This window comes from Saimiri boliviensis, chromosome 16 (genome assembly GCF_048565385.1).
Source record: "Saimiri boliviensis isolate mSaiBol1 chromosome 16, mSaiBol1.pri, whole genome shotgun sequence".
Taxonomy (NCBI): Eukaryota; Metazoa; Chordata; class Mammalia; order Primates; family Cebidae; genus Saimiri; species Saimiri boliviensis.
This window is the reverse complement of record NC_133464.1, coordinates 50,138,120-50,163,048: the sequence shown is the minus strand read 5'-3', so window position 1 is coordinate 50,163,048 and position 24,929 is coordinate 50,138,120. Positions and strand designations below refer to the sequence as shown.

Below are 24,929 nucleotides of genomic sequence, written 5' to 3'. Positions count from 1 at the left end.
CATATTCTGAATTTTATTTCTGTCATTCTAGTCAGTTCAGCCTTAATACTATTAAGACGTCTTGTTGGAGAATGGGTGTAGTTGTTTGGAGGACACACTGACCATTTGAGTTACCAGAGTTCTTGCATTGGTTCTTTCTCAACTCTAGGTGTGGATATTCCTTTAACTATAGTATAAATTGAGTACCAGCCAATAGGCTTCTTTTCTGGATGTTTTCACCAGGTGGAGATTTTGTGCAGGGTTTTTATTTGAAGCTGACTTTTGGTCTCTGGTTTCAGAGGTGGGTGTGTTAGTGAGGTATCTTTGGCATTAAAGCTTTAGAGTATGATCAAGCAGGTAGTACTTAGGCTTATTGGTCAGCTGGTGGACTCCTGCTTGGTTGTGCAGCTCCCTTATGTTTCCTCACAGTTGCAGCTTTGTTCCTTCTCAATGCTCTGAAACTTTGATTTCCCCTCCCTTTTGAGTGTTGGCTATACATTATGACTTGGCGATCCTGGACTGCCTGCTGCAGCTCTGGGGTGATCTCAGTGTTTATGTTCTTTCCTCAATGTGGAGGCAGCAGAGGAAGGGATTTTAGTAGTGGTTATGGCTGTGAGTCCTTTACTTGTCTCCTAGGGGCTCCACCCCAGAGAGATGTAGGTAAGCAATTGCTCAGTTCTATCAGCCCAGGATGGAGAGTCTGTGCTGTGGGTCCAAGCCTGGGCTTTCCTGTCTGGTGAGGAGCACTGGGGTGTATGTGGGACCCATGGGAGTTGGACTGGCCTCCTCTCTTTGGGTTGACTGCAGCTTGTTGGGGGTGTGAATAAGGCATGTAGGGTCTTTGCTTCTTTGTTAGCCAAGGGTGGCAAGGGCAGTTCCAGTGCAGAGGCAGTGGCAGAAGGATTTCAATTGCCCTTAGAGGCTCTGTCCAGGGAGTCACTGAGTTGCTACTGTCTCAATAGCTCTGTGGGGTTGGCTGGAGGCCCAGGTCTGGACGAGTTGCCTGATGAGGAGATATGGGAATGGGTATGCATGTAATAGTCTGACTTTTTTTTTTTTTCCCCCCATAGGGTTGCTGCCTGTTTCTAGCTCAAAGGCATTTGTAAGAAGTGGATGCAGACCCTGGTTGGGAGGTCCCACCAAGTGAGGAGGAGCAAAATTGGAGACCCACTTAAAAAAATCAATCTTGCCACATTTTGGTGAGTAGTGTGCTGTGCTGGAGTCCACTTTAGACCCCAGTTGCCTCAGACACTCTGAAGCTGGAAGTCTGGAATGGCTAAGTTGCCCAATCAGCAAAGATGGTGGCCTGCCCCTCCCTCTGGGAGCATTGTCCAGATTTGAATCTGTTTTGGGTGGGGGTGGCTGGAGGCTGGGTTGGGAAGTCCTGCCCAATGAGAAGGAACAAGATTGAATACTGCTTAAAGCAGAAGTCTGATCATGTTTTGATAGAGCAGCTGTGTTTTGCTGGGGGATCCCTTCCACCCTCTGGTCAGCTGGGATTCTCCAAAGCCTGAAGGCTGGAATGGCTAAGGCTCCCAAACAGCAAAAATGGTGGCCCATCCCTTCCTTCAGAAACTCCTTAGATAGGTGCAATTCTGCTGGTGGCAGCTGGTTAGAATTCCAAGCCAGTGGTCTTATCTTGTGAGGTGCCATGGAAGTGGGGCCTGCAGCTGTCACTGCTTAGCTCTCTGGATTCAGCCTCTTCACTAGGGGTGTGTACAGGGGTCTAACCTTCTGCTTTGTTGAAGCTGCAACTACTTTTGCCAGAAAGCCAGAGTATCTAAGCCTCCAGGATCTCCATGCATGCCTGAGTGGCTGCTCTGCAGAGACTCCCCATAGGTGTCTGTCAACTGAATACTGAAGGCCCTGGTGGAGTGGGTTCACAAGGAGATCTCCTGACCCAAGGGAGGCAAAGATCCATGGGAGAAGCTTGGTTTCCCGGGGTCACATATTCACTTACTGCTTCCCTGGGCAGAGGAGGTTCCCCTGGCTCTGTGTTGCTTCTGATGGGCTATTGTCCTGTCTTGCTTTCTTTGTATTTTTGTGGGTCAAGTAGTTTCCTTGATTAGACCCAATGTGAGTACCTGGATGTTTCCATTGAAGATGTTGTATTTAATTGCCCCTTTCATTCTCTTCATGAGAGCCACACACCCTAGCTGCTTCTATTCAGCCATCTTGGCCACTCTCCCACTATTTTTATTTTCTAGAGTGGGGGAATTGAGTCTGTTATTTGAACATTTAGTATTGAAGGGAAGAAGGTACATGGCAATAACTTTAGAATAAAAATGGACATAAAAGTACATCATGTACAGAGGAGAAGCAGCAACAGAAGGAGAGATTTTAGAGTTACAAGTAAAGAAAGAACTCAGAGCAGAATAAATGCTAAGAGGGGGCAGGGCACTGTTTTCAAGAAATGGGTGCTAAAGGAGATGAGATCTAAGGCAGCATTGCCCTTAGACTTAGAAAACCGAAACCTCTGCCCTAGACCATGGGCTTGAGGGTCTTGTTTTAGCTCTGCTCATGCTACACTCTTCTGAGGGGGCCAGGAGTTCATTGGGTCAGGAGGACATACTGCTGAGCTTGTGCATATGACTGACTACTAGGTCATGCTCCATTTACCCAGGACCAAGAAAGGCTCAGAGCTAAGCCCAGGGCTCACATGCAACTCTTCTCCAGGATTGTCCTCATAAGGTGAGCCCCTCATTGCTGGTGTATGTCTATGTTTAAGCCTGAGGAGTGGCCAGGGGATTTTGTTTTGGAGGTGTGTGGATGAACATGCAGGCTGGGTGTCCAGAAGTACAAGCACAAGGTCTCTTGAAGTTGAAGATGGAGCTGGGAGTGAAGGAGCAAATTGGGCCAGTCTAAGGGCTAGGGCTGGGTGCCTAGAGGCTGTGGGGCTGCTCTCCTGCTGCCACTGGATTCCAATATAAAACTTGGAAGAATCTCAGTTTTCTAAATTTCAACCAGACCTATTGAATTGTCAAGGTAGAAGGATAAAATATATTTATTTTGAAAATGATATCAATCACTTTTAAATATTTTAAATATAAACTTGAGTCTCCATTTCTACTTTTTTTTTTCCCTAGGCCCCACAAATGTGGGCCAGACCTATGCAAAGTGTGGAAGACAAAAATGTTCTAAAGGGAGATGTGAAGAATTAATGTTGACTTTACTCACTGCACTCAGCAAATCACTCAAGCTCTTTGGGGATGGTGCTAGGTTGGGATAGGATAGGTAAGAGCACAACAGCTAAGAATTCATTGGGGAATTGGCATGGCAAGTGTTCAGAGATTACAAAGGAACAGTGAAGGCACAAAACAGAAAACAGTATGGAGTTCCTCATGACCTCTGGGACTGCTCAGGGCCTAGGGAGTAGAGGCACAATATAGTTAGTCTGATTTAATCATTTATTTATCTATTGTTCACATGTTTACTGAGAACCTAAAGAGACTGTGACAGAAACAGTTTGAGTACAAGGATGCAGTGGTAAACACTGTTGACAAAGCCTTGGTCTCCTGAAACCAGTCTGCCTTTTTCAGAATTGGTAGGAACAGCACCGCTTCTCTTGATGAGATACATAGTCAGGATAGAAATCAAAACAACTTGGTAAATAATCACTCTACGTAAAAATTACTTTTCAGTAACAATGTCACAAGTGACTAAACACTGCTTAGCAATATCCAGGTACAGTCATTATTTATAGTGTCTTTTTAAATAAAAAGAGTTTTATGCAAGCCATCTTTCAGAATCTTGCTTTTCACCATTTTTCTCTTTTCTCTTTCTGGATTGACAGAGAGACAAGTTAAAGAAAATCCGCCCACACAGTTTCCACTATTGGCATAATGACTAACATATCAAAATCTGGCTGTCTCAGGGCCAGAATGTGCTGCACAACGCTGTGTTTGCTCGTGTGTAAAACGGCACACTTATAACTGGCCTGTTTTCTCTTTTGGTGTTAAGAATTCACATTCCAAATACAAGTGTGAGATAAGCTGGAGGTCATGGAATTCCCTGATGTCGTTGGCTTGCCCTTTGCCATGGTCTGCCTGGGGTGGCTTGTCTTGACTCGTTGGTGCCATGTTGATGATGTTGAGATAGCACAGTTCAGAGATTCCTTAGGTGGGGCTTTTCCAGCAGAGAGTATACTGTCAAGTACAATTGAATCACAGAGTGACATAAACAAATTTTTTAAAAACTTAATTTGAAATTTTAAAGTGCTCTAGAAAAACACTGGGCTTTCATGTTAGTTGTTATGATCTTAGTGTCTTAATTTCCTCATTTGTAAAATGGGGTTATAATGTCAATGTCATAGAGTTTTGGTGAAGATGAAAATAATTGACATATTTAGAGCATCTTTTTTAAGAGACTGGGTCTCGCTATGTTGCCCAAGCTGGAGTGCTCTGCTGATGTTTCTTGATCAAGTATATACGTTATAGTTGACACCAGCAGTCCCCAACCTATTTGGCACCAGAGACTGGTTTTTTGGAAGACAGCTTTTCCACAGATGAAGAAGGGGGATGGTTTTGGGTTGAAACCATTCCACCTTAGGTCATCAAGCAGTAGACCCTTATAAGAAGCATGCAGCCTAGATCCCTCGTGTGTGCAAGCATTCGTGCTGCTATGAGAATCTAATGTCATGGCTGATATGACAGGAGGGAGAGCTCAGGTGGGAATGTTGCTGGCCTGCTGCTTATCTCCTGCTGTGTGGCCTGTTTCCTAACAGGTCATGGCCTGGGGGTTGGGACCCCTGGTTTATACTATAACAGATTTTATTGAGCACTTACTAAGTGACAGCCACTGTGGTCTGACAATAAAACAGTTGCCAAAGGCTGTAGTTCATGGAGCTCATGTGTCATTCCATGTAACGATTCTAGTGGTGTTGTGTTAAGCACAATGATATGATGATGTCTTCTGTTGTCCCTATTTTTGAATTCCCTAATACAAACATTGGAAGTTTTATCAGAGTGCCTCCCATATAATAACTCTATAATAAATGCATTTCAAATGAACAAATATTGTAGCTACAGTGTGAATTTTAAAGAGCCAGACAATGCTGTCTTTATCAGGGAAGACAGAAGGATGTATTAATATAGTTCTCAATGAATGCTTCAGTGGCAATTGTTTTCAGATTAGGAGGCCTGACTTCTTTTCTACCAACCAGTATGGCCCCACACTGTAAGGTGGAAAAGAAGGCAGATCTCCTAAAATTTACTTATTTATAAGCAAAGGTTGGCAATTCCTTTGTGACATTTTAAAAACAGTTTAATTAAGGTATAATTAACCTACAATAAATTGGAAAAATTTAAAGTGTAAAATTTGACGTCTTGATGTATGTATATACCCATGAGCCCATCATCCCAATCAAGTTAATGAAGAAAGATATTCATCACCCCCAAGTTTTCTCGTAACTGATTTATAATACCTTCATCTCACTCCTGATACCATTCCCCCACTGCCCCACCACCATCCCAATCACCAGTGGTTACTAACTTGTTTTCTATCACTGGAGATTAGTTTGCATTTTCTAGAGTTTTATATAAAGGGAATGATATGTATTCTTTGTTTTTTTCTGGCTTCTTTCAGTATAATTACTTTGGAATTAATACATGTTGTGGCATGTATCATCAGTTTATTCCATTCTATTTGTGGGTGGTATTTCATTGTGTGGATACCCCACAACTTGTTTATCCATTTATCTGTTGATGCACATTTGGATCATTTCCAGTTTCTTTCTCTTGGGTTAATACCTAGGAGTTGGATAATTGTATCATAGAGTAGGCATATGTTTACATTTTAAGAAACTGCCAAAATATTTTCCAAAGTGGTTGTGCCATTTCACTTCTTTTTCTTTTTCAAGTTGAGAACTCACATTTACTCATATGTTAGCAAGGATGACATAATATATTAGAGCCTATTGATTTTTTTTTAACTTTTAAGTTTAAGGTACAAGTAAGGTTTGTTACATAGGTAAACTTATGTCATAAAGGTTTGTTGTGGAGATTATTTCATTACCCAGGGATTAAGCCTAGTACTCATTATTTTTCCTGATACTCTCTCTCCTCCTACCCTCCACCTTCTGAAAGGCCACCAGGTATGTTGTTCCCTTCTATGTGTCCATGTGTTTTCACCATTTAGCTTCCACTAATAAGTGAGAATATGCTGTGTTTGGTTTTCTGTTTCTGTGTTAGTTTGCTAAGGATAATGGTCTCCAGCTCCATGCATGTCCCTGCAAAGGATATGATCTCATTCTTTTTTATGAATGCATAGTATTCCAATGTCTATCTATCTATCTATCTATCTATCTATCTATCTATCTATCTATTTATCTTGCTTGATTGCTCTGGCTAGAACTTTCAGTACTATATTGAATAGGAGTGGTGAGAGAGGGCATCCTTGTCTGGTGCCAGATTTCAAAGGGAATGCTTCCAGTTTTTGCCCATTCAGTGTGATATTGGCTGTTGGTTTGTCGTAAATAGCTTTTATTATTTTGACATACGTTCTGTCGATACATAATTTATTGAGAGTTTGTAGTATAAAGGGCTGTTGAATTTTGTCAAAGGCCTTCTTTGCATCTATTAAGATAATCATGTGGTTTTTGTCTTTGGTTCTATTTATGTGGTGAAATACATTTATAGACTTGCGTATGTTGAACCAGCTTTGCATCCTTGGGATGAAGCCTACTTGATCGGGATGGATAAACTTTTTGATGTGCTGTTGCAATCGGTTTGCTAGTATTTTATTGAAGATTTTTGTGTCTATATTCATCATGGATATTGGCCTGAAGTTTTCTTTTTTTGTTGAGTCCCTGCTGGGTTTTGGTATCAGGATCATATTGGTCTCATAAAATGATTTGGGAAGGATTCCCTCTTTTTGGATTGTTTGGAATAGTTTCAGGAGTGGTAGCAGTTCCTCTTTGTATGTCTGGTAGAATTCAGCTGTGAACCCATGTGGGCCTGGGCTTTTTTTGGTTGGTAGGCTATTAATTGCTGCCTCAACTTCAGCCCTTGTTATTGGTTTATTGAGGGTTTCAACTTCTTCTTGGTTTAGGCTTGGGAGGGTGCAAGTGTCCAGAAATGTATCCATTTCTTCCAGGTTTCCTGGTTTATGTGCATAGAGTTGTTTGCAGTAATCTCTGATGGTAGTTTATATTTCTGTGGAATCAGTGGTGATGTCCCCTTTATCATTATTTATTGCACCTATTTGATTCTTCTCTCTTTTCTTTTTTATTAGTCTGGCTAGCAGTCTATCTATTTTGTTGATCTTTTCAAAAAGCCAGCTATTGAATTTGTTGATTCGTTGAAGGGGTTTTTTTGTCTCTATCCCTTTCACTTCTGCTCTGATCTTAGTTATTTCTTGTCTTCTGCTAGCCTTTAAGCTTTTTTGATCTTGCTCATCTAAGTCTTTCAATTTTGATGACAGGATGTCAATTTTAGGCCTTTCTTTGATCCTCATGTGGGCATTTATTGCTATGAATTTCCCTCTAGATACTGCTTTAAATGTGTCCCAAAGATTTTGGTACGTTGTGTCTTCATTCTCATTGGTTTCGAAGAACATCCTTATTTCTGCCTTCATTCATTGTTTATCCAGTCAACATTCAAGAGCCAGTTCAGTTTCCATGTAGTTTTATAGTTCTGAGTTAGTTTCAGAATCCTGATTTCTAATTTGATTGCCCTGTGGTCTGAGAGACTGTTATGATTTCCATTCTTTTGCATTTACGGAGGAGTGATTTACTTCCAATTATGTGGTCAATTTTAGAGTAGATGTGATGTGGTGCTGAGAAGAACGTATATTCTGTGGATTTGGGGTGGAGAGTTCTGTAGATGTCTACTGGGTTTGGTTGGTCCAGATCTGAGTTCAAGTCCTCAATATTCCTGTTAATTTTCTGTCTCATTGATCTGTCTGATATTGACAGTGGAGTGTTAAAGTCTCCCATTATTATTGTGTGGGAGTCTATGTCTCTATGTAGTTTGTTAAGAACTTGCTTTATATACCTGGGTGCCCCTGTATTGGGTGTGTATATATTTAGGATCGTTAGCTCTTCTTGTTGCATTCATCATTTTACCATTATGTAATGCCCTCCTTTGTCTCTTTTGATCTTTGTTGGTTTAAAGTCTATTTTTATCAGAGACTAGGATTGCAACTCCTGCTTTTTTTTTGGTCTCCATTTGCTTGGTAAATCTTCCTCTATCTCTTTATTTTGAGCCTATGTGTATATTGCATGTGAGATGTGTTTCCTGGATATAGCACACCAATGGGTTTTGACTTTTTATCCAATTTGCCAGTCTGTGTCTTTTGACTGGGGCATTTAGGCCATTTACACTTTTAGGTTAATATGGTTATGTATGAATTTGATCCTCCCATTTTGATGCTAGCTGGTTGTTTTGCCCATTAGTTGATGTGGTTTCTTCATTGTGTCAATGCTTTTTACCATTTGATACATTTTTGGAGTGGCTGGTACTTGTTCCTTTCTATGTTTAGTACTTCTTTCAGGAGCTCTTATAAAGGCAGGCCTGGTGGTGATGAAATCTCGGAGCAATTGTTTTTTGTAAAGGATTTTATTTCTCCTTTGCTTATGAAGCTTAGTTTGGCTGCGTGTGAAATTCTAGGTTGAAAGTTCTTTTGTTTAAGGATGTTGAATATTGGCCTCCACTCTCTTCTGGCTTGTAGGGTATCTGCGGAGAGATCAGCTGTGAGTCTGATGGGCTTCCCTTTGCGGGTAACCCAACCTTTCTCTCTGACTGCCTTTAGCATTTTTTCCTTCATTTCAACCCTGGTGAATCTGACGATTATGTGCCTTGGGGTTGCTCTTCTTGAGGAATATCTCTGTGGTGTTCTCTGTATTTCCTGTACTTAAATATTGGCCTTCCTTGCTAGGTTAGGGAAGTTCTTCAGGATAATATCCTGAAGAGTGTTTTCCAGCTCGGGTTCATTCTCTCTGTCACATTCAGGTATACCTATCAAACGTAGATTAGGTCTTTTCAAATAATCCCATATTTCTTGGAGGACTTGTTCATTTCTTTTCACTATTTTTTCTCTAATCTTGCCTTCTCACTTTATTTCATTGGGTTGATCTTCAGTCTCTGATATCCTTTCTTCTGCTTGGTTGATTCGGCTATTGAAATTCGTGTATGCTTCGTGAAGTTCTTGTGTTGTGTTTTTCCGCTCCATCAATTAATTTATACTCTTCTCTAAGCTGTTTCTTCTTGTTAACCTTTTGTCAGACCTTTACTCCAGGTTCTTAGTTTCTTTGCATTGGGTTAGAACACGTTATTTTAGCTCAGAGAAGTTTGTAATTACCCACTTTCTGAAGCCTGTTTCTGTCAGTTTATCAAACTCATTCTTCATCTGGCTTTGTTCTCTTGCTGATAAGGAGTTGTGATCCCTTGGAGGAGGAGCACCGTTCTTGTTTTGTGTATTTTCATCCTTTTTGCACTGGTTTCTTCCCATCTTTGTGGATTTATCTACCTGTGGTCTTTGTAGTTGATGACTTTCGGATAGGGTCTCTGAGTGGTTGTCCTTTTTGTTGATAATGAAGTTATTTCTTTCTGTTTCTTAGTTTTCCTTCTAACAGTCAGGCCCCTCTGCTGTAGGACTGCTGGGCATCCACTCCAGACCCTGCTTGCCTGGGGATCACCTGCAGTGGCTGCAGAAAAGTAAGGGTTGCTGCCAGTTTCTTCTTCTGTTATCTTTTTCCCTGAGGGATATCCGCCAGATGTCAGCCTGAGCTCTCCTTTATGAGATGTCTGTTTATATATGCGGGTGTTGTAAGCTGCTTGAGGAGACAGTCTGTTCCTTATAGGAGCTCAAGTGCTGAGCTGTGAGCTCCATTGTTTTGTTCAGAGCTGCTGGGCAGGTACGTTTAAGTCTGCTGCAGCGGAACTCATAATCGCCTTTTTTTCCCAGGTGCTCTGTCCCGGGAAGGTGGTGCTTTATTTATAAGTTCCTGATGTGCTGCTGTCTTTTTTTAGAGATGCCCTGCCCAGCAAGGAGGTAGCCTAGTCTCAGTCTGCCAGCAGAGGTGTTGTTGAGCTGCCATGGGCTCTGCCCAGTTGCTGTGTGAACTTCCTCTGGTTTTGTTTATAGAGGAATAGTTAGAACTGCCTTGGTAATAGCAGTCTGCCTCAGTAATGGTGGACTGTCTCTGTATTGGTGGACTGCCTCGGTAATGGCAGACTGTCTTGGTAATGGTGGACTGCCTCTGTAATGGCGGGTACCCTTCCCCCCACAGAGCTGGACTGTCCCAGGTCCAGCTTTGCTTCCTGTGCAACTCAGTCCAGAGCGTTTCAGATTGCTTGTCTTTGTGGGGGTGGGACCCACTGAGCCAGATAACCTAGCTCCCTGTTTTAGCCCCCTTTTTTTCAGTTGAATGAATGACTCTGTCTCCGAGGCATTCCAGGTGTCAGTTGAAACAGCACCCAGATTTCTGTGTGTTTTTGTGTGGAGACCCGCTGTGCTGGCTGAAACAGCCATGCTGGAGACTTGTGGTGCTTTTCCATGCAGGAATCTCCTAGTCTGTGGACAGTAAAAATTGGTTTGGAAGTGTGGTGATCACTCACCCTCTGCATTCTCTCTGGGAACTGCACTCCAGATCTGTTCCTATTTGGCCATCTTGGATCGTCTTGTAATTATCTTTCTTTGGAGTTATATTATCTAGATGTTCTCCAGTGTTCTCTTTTAGAAATTTCATGGCTTTGTATTTTGTATTTAGGTCTGTGATCCATTTTGAGTTAGCATTTATATGTGATCTTTATCTAGATTTATTTACTTTGCATGTGAATTTCCAGCTATTTCATCATCTGTTGAAAAGACTATCTTTGTTTTGTTATATTGTTTTTGCTTCTTTGTCAAATATCAGTTGACTGTAATTATTTAGATCTATTTCTTGATTGTATATTCTGTTCCACTGATCTATTTGTATACTCTTTCATCAACACCACATCATCTTGATTACTGTAGCTTTAATACATTATTTGAATTTGGGTAGTGCCAGTCTTCTGGCTTTTCTTTTTTTTTAAATATTGTATCTGTAATTCTGGGTTGTTTGCTCCTTTGCATAAACATTAGAATCAACTTGTTAATAGTCACAAAGTAACTTGCTTCAAAATTTTTTCAACTTCTATTTTTGAATCAGGGGTACATGTACAGATTTGTTACCTGAGTATATTGTATGATGCTGAGGTTTGGAATATAATTGAACCTGTCTTCCAGGTACTGAGCATATTACCCAAAAGGTAGTTTTTCAACCCTTGCTTCCTTTTTTACTCCTCTACTAGTAGTTTCCAGTGTAATTGTTCTCATCTTTATGTCCATATGTACCCCATGTTTAGCTCCCAGTAAGCGAGAATATGTGGTGTTCAGTTTTCTGTTTCCATATCAGTTCACTTAGAATAATGTTCTTCAGCTAAATCCATGTTGCTGCAAAGGACATGATTTTGTTTATTTATTTTTGGCTACATAGTATTCCAGGGTATGTTTTCTTTATCCAGTCATTGATAAGCACCTGGTTTGATTCGTGGTTTTGCTCTTGTGAATAGTGCTGTGATGAATGTACAGGTGTGTGTCTTTTTGATAGAATGACTTATTTTCCTTTAGGTATATGCACAATAATGGAATTGCTGAGTTGAACAGCAGTCCAACTTTTAGTTCTTTCAGAAATCTTCAAACTCCTCTCCATGGTGGCTGGACTAATAATCCTACCAATATGTATAATAAGTCTCCCTTTTCCTCTATAGCCTTGTCAACATCTTTTCTTTTGACTTTTTAACAAAATCCATTCTGACTGGTGTGAGATGGTATCTTATTGTGGTTTTGATTAGCATTTCTCTGATTGTTAATGATGATGAGCATTTTTTTCATGTTTGTTGGCCACTTATATGTCTTCTTTTGAGAAGTATCTATTCATGTCCTTTGCCCACTTTTTAGTGGAGTGGTTTGGTGTTTGATGATTGATTTGTTTAAGTTCCTTGTAGATTCTGATTTTAGTCTTTTGTCAGATGCACACTGTGTAAATATTTTCTTCCATTCTGTAGATGTTCTATTTACTTTATGGGTAGTTTCTCTTGCTGTGAAGAAACTCTTTAGTTTAATTAGGTCACACTTGTCAATTCTGGTTTTCATTGCAATTGTTTTTGAGAGCTTAGCCAAAAATTATTTGCCAAGGCCAGTATTGAGAAGGGTATTTCCTAGAGTTTTCCTAGGATTTTTTATAGTTTGAGACCTTACATTTAAGTCTTTATTCTATCTTATGACAGGTATAGGTTCAGTTTCTTTCTCCTGCATGTGGCTGACCAGTTCTCCCAGAACTATTTACTAAATAGGGAGTCTTTTCCCTAATGCTTATTTTTGTCAAGTTTGTCAAAGATCAGGTGGTTGCAGGCATATGACTTTATTTCCGGGTTCTCTAATCTGTTCCATTATTTGATGTGTCTGTTTTTATACCAGTACCATGCTGTTTTGGTTACTGTAGCCTTGTGTTAGTATAGTTTAAAGTTGGGTAGTGTGATACCTCTGGCTTTATTCTTTTTCCTTAGAATTCCTTTGGTTATTTTGACTCATTTTTGGTTCCATTTTATTTTTAGAATAATTTTTCTAAATCTATGAGAAAAGTCATTGGTAGTTTGATGGGAATAGTATTTAATCTGTAAATTGCTTTGGGTAGTGTGGCCATTTTAATGCTGTTGATTCTTGTAATCCACAAGCATATAATATTTTTGTATTTATTTCTATTGTCTCTGATTTCTTTTGGCAATGTGTTATAGTTTGCCTTGTAGAGATCTTTACCTTCTTGATTAGATATTTCCTTAGATTTTTTTGCAACTATTGTTAATAATATTTCATTTTTGATTTGGCTCTTAGCTTACATATTATTGGTGTATATAAATGCTCCTGAGTTTTTACATTTACTTTGTACCCTGAAATTTTACTGAAGTCATTTATCAGTTCCAAGAGTCTTATGGCAGAGTCTTTAGTTTTTGGCAGGTATAGAATTATATCATTGGTGAAGAGAGATAGTTTGATTTCTTTTCCTATTTGGATGTTTTTATCTTTTTTCTTGGCTGATTGCTTTAGCTAGGACTTCCAGTACTATGTTGAATAGAAGTCTTAAAAATGGGCATCTTGTCTTGTTCCAGTTTTCAAGGGGAATGCTTCCAGGTTTTCCCCATTCGGTATGATGTTGACTGTGTGTTTTTCATAGATGGCGCTTATTATTTTGAGGTATGTTCCTTCAAGTGCCTGGTTTACTAAAGGTTTTAATCATGAAGGATCTTGGATTTTATCAGAAGATTTATTCCGCATTTATTGATACAATTATATGGTTTTTGTTTTTAATTCTGTTTATGTGATGAATCACATTTATTAATTTGTGTATGTTTAACCAAGCTTGTATTCCAGGAGTAAAGCCTACTTGATTGTGGTGAATTAATTTTTTAATATGCTTCTGGATTCAGTTTACTACTATTATATTGAGAATTTTTGCATCTATGTTCATAAAAGATTTTGGCCTGTAATTTTCTTTCTTCATTGTGTCTCTTCCAGATTTTGTCATCAGAATGGTGCTGGATTCATAGAATGAGTTCAGGAGGAGTTCCTCCTCTTTGATTGTTTGGAAGAGTTTTGGTAGGATTGGCACCAGTTCTCTGTATGTCTGAAAGAATTTGTTTGTGAATCCAGCTGTTCCAGGGCTTTCTCTAGTTGGCAGGTTTTTAAAAAATACTGATTCAACTTTAGAACTCATTATTCATCTGGTCAGGTTTTCACTTTCTTCCTGGTTCAATCAGGAGTTTCTGTGTTTTGGAAATTTATTTATTTCCTCTGGATTTTCTAATTTGTGTGCATAGAGGTGTTTATAATTGTCTGAAGATCTTTTATATTGCTGTAGAATTGTTTTGATGTCATTTTTGTCATTTCTGATTGTGCTTATATTGGATCTTCTGTCTTCTTTGTTAACCTAGCTAGTGGTCTCGTTTATTCTTTCCCATATTTTCTTTCATTGATCTTTTGTATAAATTTTGGTATTGCAATTTTATCCAGTTTTAGTTTTTCTTTTTTCTTTTCTTTTCTTTCTTTCTTTCTTTCTTTTTTCTTTTTTCTTTTTTTTTTTTTTTGCTGCTAGCTTTGGACTTTTTTTCCCCCCTAGTTCTTTTAGGTGCAATGTTAGATTGTTAATTTGAAAATTTTTAAATTTTTTGATACAGGGTACTACTATAAACTTTCCTCCTAATACTGCTTTGGTTGTACCTCAAAGATTTTGGTATATTGTTTCTCTATTTTTGTTAAGTTAAATCTTTTTAAATTTCTGCCTTGATTTCATAGTTCATTCCAAAGCCATTAAGGAGCAAGTTGTTTACTTTTCATGTAATTTTGCAGTTTTGGGAGATCTTTTTGATGTTGATTTCTGTTTATACTGTACTGTGTTCCAAGAGTATGGCTGGTATGATTTTGATATTTTTTGAATTTATTGAGATGCTTTATGGCCAAGCATGTGCTTGATCTTAGAATATCTTTTGTATGCAGATAAATAGAATATATATTTTGTGTTTTTTTGGATGAACCATTCTGCAGATGTCTTTTAGCTCTAATATGTCTCATGTCAAGTCTCTGTCCAGATATTTTTTGTTAATTTTACACCTCAATGATTTGTCTAATACTTTCAATGGTGTGTTGAAGTCTCCCACTATTATTGTGTGATTGTCTAAGTCTTTTCATAGACCAAGAAGGATTTGTTTTATGAACTGGGGTTCTCCTGTGCTGGGTACATATATATTTAGGATAGTTAATTCTCCTCATTGAGTGGAACAGTTTAGCGTTATGTAATACCATTATTTGTTTTTCCTGATTATTGTTGTCTTAACATTTGTTTTATTTGATATAAGAATAGTGGCTTGTGTTCTTTTTGTTTTTCATTTGCTTGCAGATATTTCTCCATCCCTTTACTTTGAGCCAATGGATGCTGTTACATTTAAGATTAGACTCATGAAGACAGTAGACAATTGGGTCTTATCCTTTTATCCAGCTTGCCATTTTGGTCCTTTAACGTGGAGTGTTTAGATCCTTTACATTCAAGGTTAATATTTGTATATGAGGTTTTAAACTTGGCATTGTGTTTTTAGTTGGTTGTTTCATAGACTTGATTGTGTTGTTGCTTTATGGTATCTGTGGACTATGTGCTTATGGGTGTTTTTGTGGTAGGAGCTATTGTTCTTTTGTTTTCATATTTAATTGCTAGGATTTTAGATAAGACAGTGTTGAATCTATTGATCGAGTTGGGAAGATCTGACCTCTTTATAATATTGTCTTCTAATCCATGAACATGAGATATGTCTCCATTTATTTAGTTCTTTACTTTCTTATGAAAGAATTTTTTAGTTTTCTTATATAAATTTTTTACTTATTTGTTGGCATAAGTATGACTTTTGTGGTACTAATGTAAATGGTATTGTGTTTTAAAATTAATATTTCATCTGTTCTTTGATAGTAGATAGGAAAGCAATTGGCATGTGTATTTTAAGTTTGCATCCTGCAACCTTACAGTATTTCTTTCGTTGTTATTATTTTTTTATTCACATATTAGTCCATTGTCACACTGCTATGAATAAATACCAAAGACTGAGTAATTTATAAAGGAAAAAGGTTTAATTGACTCACAGTTCTGGATTGCTGGGGAGGTCTCAAGAAACTTACAATCATGGTAGAAGGCAAAGGAGAATCAGGCACCTCTCCACCAGGTAGCAGGATGGAGTGAGTATAAGCATGGGAAATGCCAGATGCCTAAAAAACCATCAGACCTTGTGAGACTCACTCATTATCATGAGAATAGAATGGGGGAAAGCACCTCCATGATCTAATTGCCTCTACTTGGTCCCACCCTTGACACATGAGGATTATGAGGATTACTATCCAAGGTGAGATTTGGGTGGGGATACAGGGCCAAACCATATCACTTCTCAATATAGACAGTCATGCTATCTATGAACACAGAGTTTAATTGCTTCTTTTCCATTTGTGTAACTTTTCTTGTCTTAATGTATTAGCTAGAACTTCCAATATGATGTTGAAAAGGAGTCATTAAAGATGACATACCTGCATAATTCATGAACTTAGTAGAAAGCTTATACTTTTGCACCTTTAAATATTATGTTAGCTGTTTGTGAAGATATTCTTAATATAGTTGAAGAAAGTTTTCTCTGTTTTTAGCTTTCTGAGAGTTTTTGTCATAAATAGGTATTGATTTTGTCATGTATTTTCTATATCTATTGATATGATCATGTGATTTTTCTTCTTTAGCCTGTTGCTTTGATGACTTACATTAATTAATTTTTGAATGTTGAACTAGCCTTGCATATCTGGCTTAAGTCTCACTGGTAATGCTGTATCATTTCATTTTCACTTTTTAGCATTTATTTTAGTTTTGGCAGGGGTATGTGTGAAGGTTTGTTACATAGGTAAACTTGTGTCACAGGGGTTGTTGTACAAATTATTTTATCAACCAGGTATCAAGTCTAGTACTCATTCATTGTTTTTCCTGATCCTCTCCCTACTCCCACCCTCTACCATATTTGTTTTTCTTTTTCTGCATTAGTTTGCTAAGGAAAATTGCTTTCATCTCCATCTAACTTCCTGCAAAAGACATAATATCAATATTTTTTATATCATGCATAGTATTCCATGGCACATGGTGTATATATACCACATTTTCTTTGTTCCATCTGTCATTGATAGGCATTTAGGTTGATTATGTGTTTGCTATTGTGACTGGAGCTGCAATAAACCTTTGCATGCATGTGTCTTTATGGTAAAATGATTTATATTCCTCTGGGTATATACCTGGTAATGGGATTGCTGGGTTGAATAGTAGTTCTGCTTTTAGCTCTTTGAGGAATCACTATACTGCTTTCTGCAATGGCTGAACTAATTTACTCTACCACCAACAGTGTATAAGCATTCCTATTTATTTACAACCTCACCAGCATCTGTTATTTTTTGACTGTTTTATTCATGGCCATCCTGAGTATTGTAAGAAGGCATCTCACTGTAGTTTTGATTTGCATTTCTCTAATGATCAGTGATACTGAGATTTCTCTCATATGATTGTTGACTGCATGTATGTCTTCTTTTAAAATGTGTCTACTTGTGTCTTTTGCCCACTTTTTAATGGGGATTGTTTTCCTCTTGTAACAATTTTTAAGTTCTTTATAGATACTGGATATTAGACCTTTGTCAGATGCACAGTTTGCAAATATTTTCTCCCATTCTGCAGATTGTCTGTTTACTCTGTTAATAGTTTCTTTTGCTGTGCAAAAGCTCTTAAGCCTAATTAGATTCCATTGTCAAACTTTGCTTTTATTGTAATTGCTTTTGGTGTCTTTGTCATAAAATCTTTGGTGGTTCCTATGTCCAGGATGGTATTGCCAAGGTTGTCTTCCAAGATTTTATAGTTTGAGTTTTGCATTTTAGTCTCCAGTGTATCTTGAAGACTGAAATTTTTATTCAGTCTTAAAATAAGACAAATTTTTATTTAAGACTTAATTTTTGTATATGCTGTAAGAAAGAGGTCCAGTTTTCTGAGTACAGTGGCTCACGCCTGTAATCCCAGCAATCTGGGAGACCAAAGCAGGCTGATCACTTGAGGTCATGAGTTTAAGACCAGCCTGGCCAACATGGTGAAACTTTGTCTCTACTAAAAGTAGAAAAATTACCTGGGTGTAGTAGCACATGCCTGTGATTCCAGCTACTTGAGAGGAGTGAGCCACAAGAATTGCTTGAACCCAGGAGACAGGGGTTGCTGTGATCTGAACTCACACCACTGCACTCCAACCTGGGCAACAAAATGAGACTCTGTCTCAAAAACCAAGGTAAGGGGTCAGTTTTAATCTGTGTATTACTATCTAGTTATCCCAGCACCATTTATTGAATACAAAGTCTTTTCCCCATTGCTTGATTGTGTTAGCTTTGTTGAAGATCAGATTGTTATAGGTGTGTGGCCTTATTTGTGGGCTCTCTCTCCTGTTCCATTGGTCTATATGCTGTTTTTGTACCAGTATTATGCTACTTTGTTTACTATAGTCCTGTAATATAGCTTGAAGTTGGGTGATGTGATGCCTCCAGCTTTGTTCTCATATGCTTAGCTACTTGGGCTCTTTTTTGGTCCCATATGAATTTTAAACAGTTTTTTCTAATTCTCTGAAAAATGTCATTGGTAGTTTGATAGAAGTAGCATTGAATCTGCAAATTGCTTTGGGCAGTATGATCATTTTAATGATATTGCTTCCTTCTATTCATGAGAATTGGATGTCTTTCAATTTATGTGTGTCTTCTCTGACTTCTGGAGCAGTGGTTTATAATCCTTTTTTCTCTCTCTGTTTTTTTTTTTTTTTTTTTTTTTTTTTGGAGATGGAGTCTTGCTCCTTTTCCCAGGCTAGAGTGCAGTGGCACGATCTTGGCTAACTGCAACCTCCGCTCCCCGGGTTCAAGTGATTCTCCTGCCTCAGCTTCCCAAGTAGCTGGGATTATTGTAGAGATCTTTCACCTCCCTGGGTTAGCTCTATTCTTAGGTATTTTATTCTTTTTTGTATTAACTGTGAATGGAATTGTCTTCCTGATTTGGCTGTTGTTGGTGTATAGGAATGCTAGTGATTTTTGTACACTGAGTTTGTATCCTGAGACTTCGCTGATGTTTATCAGTGTAAGCAGATTTTGGGTGAAGACTATGGTGTTTTCTAGTCATAGAATTATATTATCTGCAAGCAGAAATACTTTGACTTTCTCTCTTTCTATTTGGATGACCTTTATTTCTTTCTCTTGCCTGATTGCTCTGGCCAGGACTTCTGATATTATGTTAGATTGAAATGGCGAGAGAGGACATCCTTGTCTTGTGCTGGTTTTAAAGAAGAATGCTTTCAGCTTTAGCCAATTCAGTATTATGTTGGCTGTAGGTTTGTTATATATGGCTCTTATTATTTTGAAGTGTGTTCCTTTAATACATAATTTATTGAGAGTTTTTAACATGAAGGGTGTTGAATTTTATCAAGGTTTTTCTGCATCTATTGAGATAATCATGTGGTTTTTGTATTTAGTGCTGTTTATGTGATGAATCACATTTATTGATTTGCATATGTTGAACTAATATTGCATGCCAGGGATGAAACCTACTACCCACTTGATTGTGGTAGATTAGCTTTTTGATATGCCACTGGATTCAATTTGCAAGTGTTTTATTGAGGATTATTGAATCAATGTTCATCAAGGATATTGGCCCAAAGTTTTCTTTTTTGTTGTGTCTGTGCCAAGTTTCGGTATCAAGATGATGATGGTCTCATGAAATGAGTTGGAGAGAGGTCCCTCCTCCTCAACTTTTTGGAATAGTTTATTTTGGAATGGTACCAGCTCTTCTTTGTACATCTGGTAGAATTCAGCTGTGAGTCTGTCTGCTTCTGGGCATTTTTTTGGTTGGTAGGCTATTTATTACTGATTCAATTTTAGATCTCATTATTGGTCTTTTCAGGGATTCAGTTTGTTCCTGATTCAGTCTTGGGAACATGTATGTTTCCAGGAATTTATCCATCCCTTCTAGGTTTTCTAGTTTGTGTGCATAAATGTATTCACAGTAGTTTCTGAGGGTCATTTTTATTTCTGTGGGGTCAGTGGTAACATTCTCTTTGTCATTCATTTCTACTTGTGGTTATTTGGATCTTCACTCTTCTTTATTAGTCTAGCTGGTGGTCTATCATATTAACTTAAAAAAAAGGTTCCTAGATTTATTTTTTAAATGATTTCTTTCTGTCTGAATTCACTTCAGTTCATCTCTTATTTTAGTTATTTTTAATGTTCTGCTAGCTTTGGAGTTGATTTGATCTTACTTAATTTTTTCAATTGTGATATTAAGTTGTTAATTGAAGATCTTTCTAAATTTTTGATGTGGACATTTAGTGCTATGAATTTTCTTCTTAACACTGCTTTAGATGTGTCCTAAAGATACTGGAATGTTTTATCCTTTTTCTCACTAGTTTTAAAAGAACTTGATTTCTGCTTTAATTTCATTATTGACACAAAAGTCATTCAGGATCATTTTGTTAATTTCTATGTAATTGCATGGTTTTGAGTGATTTTCTTAGTCTTGACTTCTATTTTTATTTACTGTAGTATGCGTGTGTTTGGCATGATTTCAGTTCTTTTGCATTTGTTGAGGATTGTTTTATGTCTAATTACGTGGTCATTTTTAGAGTATGTGCCATGTGGAAATAAGAATGTATATTCACGGTTGTTTTGGGTGGAAAGTTCTGTAGAGGTCTATCAGATCCATTTGGGTCTATGTTGAATTCAGGTCCTGAATATCTATGTTAATTTTCTGGCTTGATGATCTGTCTAATAATGTCAGTGAAGTGTTGAAGTCTCCCACTATTATCGTGTGGGATTCTATGTTTCTTTGTAAGACTGTAAGAACTTGCTTAAGAACCTGTTTTGTCTGAAATTAGGATTGCAACCTCTGCTTTTTTCAGTTTTCCATTTACTTGGTAGGTTGTCTTCTATTGCTTATTTTAAGACTTTTTTAATCTGGCTTTTCTCACATTACATGTGAGAAGTGTTTTGTGAAGACATTACACCATCCGGTTTTGCTTTTATATCCAGGTTGCCACTCTGTGCCTTTATTTTATTTTATTTTATTTTGTTTTGTTTTGTTTGATTTTATTTTATTTTAGAGACAGAGTCTTGCTCTGTCACCCAGGCTGGAGTGCAGTGGTGTGTCTTGGCTCACTGGAACCTCTGCCTCCTGGGTTCAAATGATTTTTGTGCTTCAGCCTCCTGAGTAGCTGGGATTATAGGTGTGTGCCACTACATATGGCTAATTTTTGTGTTTTTAGTGGAGATGGGGTTTCACCACATTGACCAGGCTGGTCCTGAACTCTTGACATCAAGTGATCCACCCACCTCAGCCTCCCAAAGTGTTTGGATTACAGGCATGAGACACCACACCTGCCCACTCTGTATCTTTTAAATGTGACATTTAGCCTGATTACATTCAATGCTAGTATTAATACATGTGCATTTGATCCTGTCATTGTGTTGTCAGCTGGTTACTATGTTGGCTTGTTTATGTGGTTGCTTTACAGTGACACTGATCCATGTGGTTAAGTGTGTTTTTGTATCAGCTAGTATCAATCTTTTCTTTCTACATTTAGTGCTCCTTTCAAGATCTCTTTTAAGGCAGGTCTGGTGGTAATAAATATGCTCAACATTTGCTTATCTGAAAAAAAATTTATTTTTCCTTCAGTTAGGGAGATTAGTTTGGCTGGATATGAAATTCTTAGTTGAAGATTTGTTTTTATTTGTTTAGTCACTTTATTGTGTCACTGGTTTGTGTCTTTAATTGTGGTTTTGTATTAGCTGGCAGTAGTCTGTCTTTTCTATATTTAGCATTCCTTTCAAGGTCTCTTGTCAGGCAGGTCTGGTGATAACAAATTCCTTCAACATTTGCTCATCTGAAAGGGATCTAATTTCTCCTTCACTTAGGAAGCTTATTTCAGCTGGGTATAAGATTCTTAATTGAAGATTTTTAATTTTGCTTTAAGAATGTTGACTATTGGCCACCCAATCTATTCTGGCTTATAGGGCTTCAGCACATAGATCTGCTGCTAGCCTGGTAGAATTCCCTTTGTAGGTGATTTGCCCTTTCTCACTGGATACCTTTAACATTCTTTCTTTGACCTTGGAAAATCTGATGACTGTGTGTCCTTTGGATGATCTTTTTGTGTAGAATCTTGCAGGAGTTCTCTCTATATCATGAATTTGAAATTCTTACATTGTGAAATTACTGTCTTGCGTTATTCAGCTCTGTTGGATTTCTTAGGTTCTTTTTTACACTGGCTCTTTTGTCCTTCAGCTCCTGTATCATTTTATTGTGATTCTTATTTTTTCCTTGGATTGAATTTTTCTGTCCTCCTGAGTCTCAGTAATCTTTGTTCATGTCCATATTCTGGATTCTACCCTGTCATTTCAGCCAGTGCAGCATGGTTAAGAAGTCTTGTTGGAGAACTGGTATAATTAATTGCAGAACATATGACACTCTGACCATTTGAATTACTGGACTTTTCATATTGGTTCTTTCTCAACTCTTTGTGTGAATGTTCCTTTAATTTCAGTGTAGATTGAGTATAGTCAATAGACTTCTTTTCTGAATTTTTCACAGACTGAGGCTTTGTACAGTGTTTTTATTTGAAGCTGACTTCTTGTCTTTGATTTCAAAGGGGGTATATTATCAGGTATTTTTGGTGTTGAAGTTTTGGGGTGTAATCCAGTAGATGACAGGCATATTGGTCAATTGGTGGACTCTTGCTCAGTTGCGTGGCTATTCTATATTTACTCACGGTGGCAGTTGTGTTCCCTCTCAATGCTATTCCTCTTAAGTGTTGGCTGTAGATCGTGACCTGGTGTTCCTGGGCTGCCCACTGAAGCTCTGAGGTGATCTCAGTGTTTATGTTCCTTCTCTAAATTGAAAGCAGCAGCAGAAGAAACCTCAGTAATTATTGTGCCAAGGATCTTTTTGCTTGTCTTTTGGGTTTTTTTTTACCCCAGACCGATGTAGGTCAGCAATCACTCAGTGGATTCAGTCCAGGATGGAGGGTCTGTGCTATGAGCCCAAGCCAGGGGTATTCTGTCTGGAAGATTTGCTAGCCTTCTCTCCTTGAGTCAGCCGGAGCTTGCTGAAGATATAGATAACGCATTTACAGTCTTTGGCTATTTTAGATACCTCCTATAAATGGAATCATACAGTATTTACTTTTCTCACTGTAACTGGAATTTTTCACTTATAATGTTCTCGAAGTTTTTTTATGCTGTCACTTCTTGCAGAATTTCCTTCTTTTATAATGCTGAATAATATTTCACTGTATGTATATACCATATATTTTTTATTCATATGAGAATGGATATTTATGTTGTTTCCACATCTTGTGTATTGTCAATAGGGCTGCATTGAATACAGAGGTGCTAATATCTTTGTAAGATCCTGATTTCAATTCCTTTGGATAAATACCCAGAAGTGGGATTACTGGGTTATGTGGTAGATCTATTTTTGATCTACCCCGTGACAGATGGGAGGTGATACTTTATTATGATTCTGATATGTATTACCTGATGATTAGTAATGTTGAGCATTTTTTCATATACTTTTTGGTCATTTGTATGTCTTGTTTGGAGAAATGTCTATTTAAGTCTTTGGCCCATTTTTAGATTGGTTATTAGTTTTTTTTTCTTTTTCCATTGAGCTATAGGAGTTTCTTATGTATCTTAGATATTAACCCCTCATCAGATATATTGCTTGCAAATATATTTTCCATTCTGTAGGTTTCCTTTTCACTTCATTAATTGTTTCCTTTGCTGTGTAGAAGGTTTTTCATTTTATGTAATCCCATTTGTCGATTTTTACTTTTGTTGCCTGTGCTTTTGGTATCAGACTGAAAATTCATTGTCCAGGTTAATGTCATAAAACATTTTCTCCAGCATTTTTTAAAAGAAATTTTACAGTTTTGAGTATTATATTTAAGCATTTAATCCATTTTGCATGGGGATATCCAGTTTCCCACTACTATTTGTTAAAGAGACTCTTCTTTCTCTGTTATGTGTTCTTGGCATCCTTGTCAGAGATCAGTTGACTATATATATATATATATGTATATACATATATATATGTGTGTATATAGATATATATGGATTTATTTCTGTATTCTCTATTTATTGGCCAGTAGGTCTGTCTTTATTGTATTTCCAGTTTTATAAAAAAATGCAACTGAGATTTTGATAGAGATTGTGCTGAATGTGATCATTGGATAACATGGATATTTAAACAATATTAAGTCTTCTAATCCTCAAACCAGGAGGTTTTCCTATTTGCTTGTATCTTGTTTGTTTCCTTTCTTTCTTCTTCTTCTTCTTCTTCTTTTTTTTTTTTTTGAAATGTAGTCTCACTCTATCATTCAAGCTGGAGGGCAGTGATGTAATATCAGCTCACTGCAACCTCTGCCTCCCAGGTTCAAGTGATTTTTCAGCCTCAGGCTTCTAAGTAGCTGGGATTACAGGCATCTGCCGCCATGCCAGGCTAACTTGTATTTTTGGTAGAGATGGGGTTTTGCCATGTTGGCCAGGCTGGTCTTGAACTCCTGACATCAAGTGATCCACCCTTCTTGGCCTCCCAAAGTGCTGGGATTACAGGTATGAGCCACTACTCCTGGCTTTGATTTCTTTCATCAGCGTTGTGTAGCTTTCAGTATACAAATATTTCACCTTCTTAGTTAAGTTTATTCCTATGTATTTTATTCTTTTTAATGCTATTACAAATGAGATCATGACTTGCTTTTATCATTGTTTACTTTTAAACATTTAGCTTCTTTTCTTCTGCTTGACAGGTGTCACACTATTAATTTTTAATTACCATGTCACGTGATTAAGGTACAAGTATCTTTTGAAATATTTTTGAGGGACACCTTTCTAGGTCGTTAAGGGTGTTTGGAGTTTAACCCTTTTTAATTTTGGTTTTATTATATTTTAATTTTGTTTAACATCCTTATATTAACAAAAGGTTCACCTATATTTATTTTAATTTTTCCAGAAGAACCCCTTAGTATTCATTCAAGTGATTGATATAAATACCATTTCCAAATTCATGCACAAGACAACTTAGGTTACAGATACACTATGCAAGTTACATGTCTTCCAGTACTTCTCAAGTAGCAGATAGAGACAATTTCAGTAATTTTCTGTAATGGCAGTTAAATTGCATTGCTGCTTCAGTGTGACTTTATATATTAGAACACTAAGACTATACAGCTATTTCTCGTTCCTAGCCACTTTCTATATAGGTCTGTAATGTGTACAGAATTCTATAGACTTCGTGCTAGAAATTATAAAGAATGGGCCAAGCATAGTGGCTCATGCCTGTAATCCCAGCACTTTGGGAG

The 24,929-nt window shown here is 37.6% G+C and overlaps 1 protein-coding gene across 1 annotated transcript in view; it reads left to right on the top strand.

Moving 5' to 3' along the window:
- The window catches only part of TDRD3 (tudor domain containing 3), a 408,301-nt gene that overhangs the window by 358,446 nt on the left and 24,926 nt on the right, over positions 1 to 24,929 (top strand). The window contains exon 17 of the transcript XR_012514351.1: positions 1,050 to 1,178. The gene's annotated coding sequence lies outside the window, so the exon portion shown is untranslated. The remainder of the gene's footprint in view (positions 1 to 1,049; positions 1,179 to 24,929) is intronic.